The 6,214-nt window shown below is 33.1% G+C and overlaps 1 protein-coding gene across 7 annotated transcripts in view; it reads left to right on the top strand.

Moving 5' to 3' along the window:
- ADGRL2 (adhesion G protein-coupled receptor L2) overlaps positions 1 to 6,214 on the top strand; it is a 193,059-nt gene that overhangs the window by 37,132 nt on the left and 149,713 nt on the right. The gene's annotated exons all lie outside the window — the stretch shown is intronic.

Below are 6,214 nucleotides of genomic sequence, written 5' to 3'. Positions count from 1 at the left end.
TTTTTTTATAGTGCTTCTTTTTTTATGTTGTCTGTTATCTCTAACTATCTATCTATATATATTCCTTATAATGTGAAAATTTGCAGAAATATAGTAACTATTTTCCTGTACTTAAAGAGGTATAGAATGCACTGTTGCTTTAACAACTTTTTAAATCTAAAAATAGTAGTGAGTATATTTTTCAAGACAGACCTGATTTTTAAAGAAATAAATATACTTTTGAAACTTAATGAAATAATTGGAACCATCGTTTCTTAACTACTGTGTAGATTTTCTGGTATCCATTATTTCCTTACTCTTAAATATTATTTCCATATGAAAGTAACAGCTATTGAGGTGCTTTTTAGAGCTAGAAGTTAATATGGAGCTAAGATGTGTAAATTTTATAGGTAGTTGATAGTGTTGGTTATGGTATTCAGCATGAAAATTTATTAATCTTGTAAAATTTGTGAAGAATACGAAATCTCTGAGAAATGCATGTAAAATATAATAGATTTTTAAAAATTCCAATTAAATATTCACGAAAAGTATTTTAGAATTTAAAAATTGGTTTTATATGATCCCATTTATATCTTAATAAAATGATAGGTGAAGAAAAAGAGGCATCCTGTTAACTAAAAGATAGAAGCTTATTATTCCGTTGTCTTTGTAATAAGCTTCAAATGTTAACATTTTAATTTTGCCAAAAGAATTTTACTCGAATTGCTCTTTCTTTTTTTTTTTTTTTTTTTTTTTTTTAGACAGAGTCTCACTGTGTTGCCCTGGCTAGAGTGAGTGCTGTGGCATTAGCCTAGCTCACAGCAACCTCAAACTCCTGGGCTCAAGCGATCCTACTGCCTCAGCCTCCTGGGTAGCTGGGACTACAGGCATGCGCCACCATGCCGGCTAATTTTTTCTATATATTTTTAGTTGTCCAATTAATTTCTTTCTAATTTTAGTAGAGACGGGGTCTCGCTCTTGCTCAGGCTGGTTTCGAACTCCTGAGCTCAAAGAATCTGCCTGCCTCGGCCTCCCAGAGAGCTAGGATTACAGGCGTGAGCCACCGCGCCCGGCCTTCGAATTGCTCTTTCTAAATTTACGTTTCATCAATTTCTCCTTGTCCTTCCAGTCCCCTGCATTCAATATATTTATGTAACTTAAAAATATAATTTAATTAAATAATAAATTTGGAAATATTTACAATAAGAATTTCTCTTTTCAGAAAGTAAATAATATTTACTTGGACTTGAGTCACCCTGGAAAGTTACAGATGGATTAATATTTTCAGATGACATTGCTCTTTGCTTTGGAACTAAAGATACATCAAATCTAACATTAAAATGTAATATATCTGAATGAATAATACTGAAATGATAAACACTAAGCAGGAACTATGTTTGATAATATTAATCTCTTGCTTAGATTGTTGTGAAAATCTTGTGTATAGTCTTATTATTTTGCATCTGGTTTTTGGGGAAAAACTAACTGGATTCCTGCTGTTATATTGGAATGTTTTTATACATTTAAAAAAGATTCCAGGTGTGGACCAATGGCTCATTAGTCCACATAATGAAAAAATTTCCAATCAAGATAGAGACCACTTTGCTGGCACAGTAGCTTGACTCAACAGGGGGCTAGCAAACAGAGACTTTTTCACGAGATGCTGCAGCTTTATTTCTCGTGTCAGCTGTCAGGTCAGGATTCATACCTGCTCTTAAGAGAAATTTCATTTTTGGCGCATCAGGCCAGGGGGTGGGGTGTTGCTTTTGAAGCAATTCCCTCCTATGGGTAAAAAGAACCTGGGAGGAACCCACACTGCTAGCTGTAAGAGTATACACAGTTAATGCACACTGTTAGAACATTGATCCAGCATCACATGGGTTTGTCTTAAAAAAGTTTTACATGACATGATAGGCCTTTATTGCCAGAAAGCTGATCATGCTCTGAACGCCTATAGAGAAAACCAATCAAAGTTAGATATTAAGGCATAGGAAGGAAGATATAAATTAATCATTCAACCATTAAGTTTCTTTGTGGCCCTTATGTGATTGTTACCTTTTAAAATCTATTTATAGAGAGATGAGTTTTTTTTTTTTTAAACCAGTTTTCTAGGTTCTTACAAATAATAAACTCAAATAAGTTTTCCTAGGTGGTTGTCTCCCTCTTTTCTCATTTATTGACTAAATTGAGCCTGGTACTTAGGATTCAAAATTGCACAAGGCGGAATTCTTAACCTTGAGGAGCCTCATGGTCTTGTGCAGGCGTTGAAACCTCAAATACCTATTGATACCAATTAACTCAAATTACATTGTTGCTTATTCTTATTTCAAAGGAAAATGTTATATCATGTATAAATGCCAGGTATGCCAGACATGTCCTTACATATTTACTTTCCATAAATCAAGAAAACTTAAGAACATAGCTGTAGAAATAATATCTTGCCAGCTTTTACTTTTAAATTCTCTCTGCACGTTTTATAATGATTTTTGAGTAAATGTTATCTCATTGAAAAATGATATGTGTCTGTAGTTTCTGTTTATTATCTGGGTAGAAGAAAAAAGGCCATCTAGGGGTTAAATATGAATTAGAAAAAACTCTTTTTGGCACTTGAATATTTCCTTTAGAATGTTCTGAATTCGGTAGAAGGAATAGTAACTTTATTCTCCAAGGTTAAAATTCAGAAGGATTAAAATAATGCAGACTACTATATTCATTCCTTTTTTCTTTCATTCTGTCATCTACATACACATAAAATATGTGTACATATATACGTACATATACATATGCACACACATGCACATACGCACGATATGTCATCTTCACAAGGGCAGGGATTTTTTGTTGTTGTTAATTGATGTATTCAAAGTGCCTAGAACAATGCCTTGTTTATAGTAAGCACTCAATCTATATCCATCACATTGATGGAATAAATCTTTAAGGAGGTTCATAGTCTTAATAGGGAGGGAAGGGGCAATCGCCAGTTGTAATAACAGGGTGACAAGTGCCGTGATGATGATAGTCACAGAGTCATTGGAATGTGAAGTAGTTGGGTAGGTGGATGTATATCAGAAAAGTCTTCCAGCTGGAAGTGATGAGGACGATGCTTGGACTTTGTCTCTGTATAAACTGAATAAGCTAGGTAAAGCTGTGGTGAAATGGTAGGGGGAAAATACCAATCTATGGAGAGAGAACAGTATGGATGTGGAATAGAGTATTGTAGTGGTTCTCAAACTTCAGGTGCAGCAGAATCACCTGGAAGTTCTGGGGTGGAGCACAGTCTTTAGGATTTCTGACAAATTCTGGGGTGATGCTGAGCATCACACTTTAAGAACCACTGTGGTATATACTATTTGTGTGGGGGGATGGTCAAGGTGAGGGTAGGGGTGCATGGATGTAGATAGACTATAAATAACTTTAAAAAGTATTTTTGAAAAAAAATGATATGTGATTCAGAATTTAGTATCCTGTCGTTTCCTGGGAGTTAGAGTCTGTACCTTTGCAGATTGCTCTCCTCTGATTAGGCTCCTTGGGCATAATTTTAGGCTTCAAGAAGGGAATTTTTTTTTTCTTTTGCTCTTTTTCAACAGTGTACTGAGAAAAAAAAATTATGAAAAATTCGTATCAGATTGGGAAAACAACATATTTTCTGTTAGGGATAAATGCTATATTTAGTAGAGCTCTTAAAACTCTTGCTTCAGTTTGTCTCTTTTCATTGTTTTACCCTTGTTCTTTTTGTTGTTGGGAATAATGACATGGCTATTGCTGTGATAACACTGAATTGACTTACCATAGGAACTTTAGATTTTCCAGTCTAGCAGAATTGACTACTTTCGTTCATTTCAGTATTTTCGATTAGTTGAAGTCTAGGAGCTAAATTTGCAGTAAGGTACATGAGGATTCGGCTGTATGACTCCTGTTAAACTTAATGGGAGTCACAACTGCCATTAAATTAATAGGAATTGTTTATCTGTGCTCGCTGCATAGCAAATGTAACATTTTTTAAATTCACAAATTGTTTAAGTTAACATCCATTCAAAACAATGCATTGGTTTCTTTTTTAAATGATTTTATTTCTATTTTTAGGGTAGACCAGTGTGATTTTACCCCTTAAGAAAATACATAATTATTGTTCTTTGGACACTTTAAATATTCTTTATTGTGTTATGTGAGTGTAATGTGATTTGATTATAGCAGCTTTGTTCTCCATATGTAGTTACGTAATGCATTTTAAAAAATATAAATATTAATGCCGTTTACAAATTGTATCATGTTGCTTCTTTGTCTTGCAAAAACCAGATGCCAATAGTATTGCTATGAGGATTCAAGATCAAAGTAAATTTGGTCTGAATGTGACTCAAAGTTGGAAAAAATAAAACTACGCTAATAGGATACATTGGCATCTTTTAAAAAGTTAATTTGAATTATACTTTGGCCATTTTGGATACCAGTATTTAGTGTCAAGATATGCCATGTTTTATAAATGAGGATGAAGTTAAGTGCTTGGCTGATTTTTTTTTTTTTTTCTTCTAACTTTTCCTCCCACTTTCTACTCTGTTCCATCCTCTTTGCTCCTTTCCCAGTAGTGGAAAAGGTTCAGTCATTCACAATCTCTGTTGATTGACCAGTAGGTCTATTGCTTGTGGACTCACACCAGTTACCCAGCAGACCTCAGTGACATTCTATTGCTTGCTATTTAATTTTTGCAAACCTCCATTTCCTGACAGAAAAAACCGTATCAAATATTTATAAATTGTTATTATGAAGTACTTTGCTAAAAGAGGTTATTAGCCTGTCTGTACTAGAGTAAATTTTAGAAATACTGATTTTACATGCATATTAGGCATTTATCACAGTTATTGTTATATTTTGAAAGACTCAATAGCATGTTAAAGGTAGCTTAATTAAAAGCACGAGAGGCATTTAAAGCACCTTAATTTTGTGGAACTGTAATTCTGTTAATTACTTATTACTCATTAATTTCTGTTTTGATCAAGTTCTTCATTTTTTGCACTAGTATACTTTTTCACTCTTTTTATATATTACACATTTAGGTTGTGGTTACAGAATAAGATAATAGAAGTGATTGAACACATCTGAGTATTAATATGGAACCTAGTGCGAAAATCTTATCTGCCATATTACTAAGGGAATGTCTTACTGAAACATACGCTTGGTACCCTATGGTACTCTTTATTTTCTTTTCACCTCCTCTGCATGACAAAGAATGACATATGACAGGCATGCAGGCTACATGTATTAGACATCAATGTGGATTAGTGAATATCTCATGGCATCTTTCAACCCTGTTCCTGAACTCCTTTTGTCAACTTGACAGAAGTGATTCCAGGAGAATACCTAGTCTCAGCCTTGGGATCTCTTGGCTAAAATGTAAAGCTGAGAAGGGAATTCCGTATCAGCACTTCAGGAAGCAAAAACAACATTTATAATCTCTTCTTATCAGCATGGGACTCTCCTGAGTTTGGCTTTTATGTCTGCCATAATTCTTGCTTTGAGTGCTTATTTTTCTTAAAAGTATTTTTTTCTTCTGATTTTAAATGTAATACATCTTCATGAGAAAAGACAGAAAATTAAAAAATTATGATAAAATTTTTAAATTGTTCATAATTCTGACTGTGATATAACCACAGCACGTTTCATTTTTGTTTTTCCCCCCAATACACATACTTAATATTATGGTTCTTTATACAAAAACTCTTACAATCAGATTTTTTACTTTCTGTTATCATAAGCTATATTATTATGACATTATATATTTAGATCATACTGGATTGAAATAGCTGCATTGTAATTTATCATGTATATATCAAAAAATTACTTCTTTCTCCCTTACCTATCATCCGTCTGTACTTGACTTCTTTCAGGTATAAGTAAGATAAATACCTATATAATTTTTTCCTTCACATCTGGTTATTTCCCAAGGCTAGAATGCTAGAATTCTGACTATTGTATCAGAAATATAGACATCTTTCAAACTGACTTTTTCGAAGGGTTATATCAATGTTTGCATTGATTACCAGTGTGTGAGAGTATCAATCTCTATGTATTTTACCAGAACATATTTTTAAATTTTAAAAAGAATTTGACACTTTTGATATGTAAAAAAGAGTATCTGATTAGAAATTAACACATTAACTGCCATGTGAGTTGTATTTAACTCAGGCTAGTTTTTTTTTTTTTTTTTTTTTTTTTTTTTTTCTTCTAACTTTTCCTCCCA

This window comes from Propithecus coquereli, unplaced genomic scaffold (genome assembly GCF_000956105.1).
Source record: "Propithecus coquereli isolate 6110/MARCELLA unplaced genomic scaffold, Pcoq_1.0 Scaffold7, whole genome shotgun sequence".
Taxonomy (NCBI): Eukaryota; Metazoa; Chordata; class Mammalia; order Primates; family Indriidae; genus Propithecus; species Propithecus coquereli.
The sequence above is the reverse complement of the archived record's forward strand: the minus strand, read 5'-3'. Positions and strand labels throughout refer to the sequence as shown.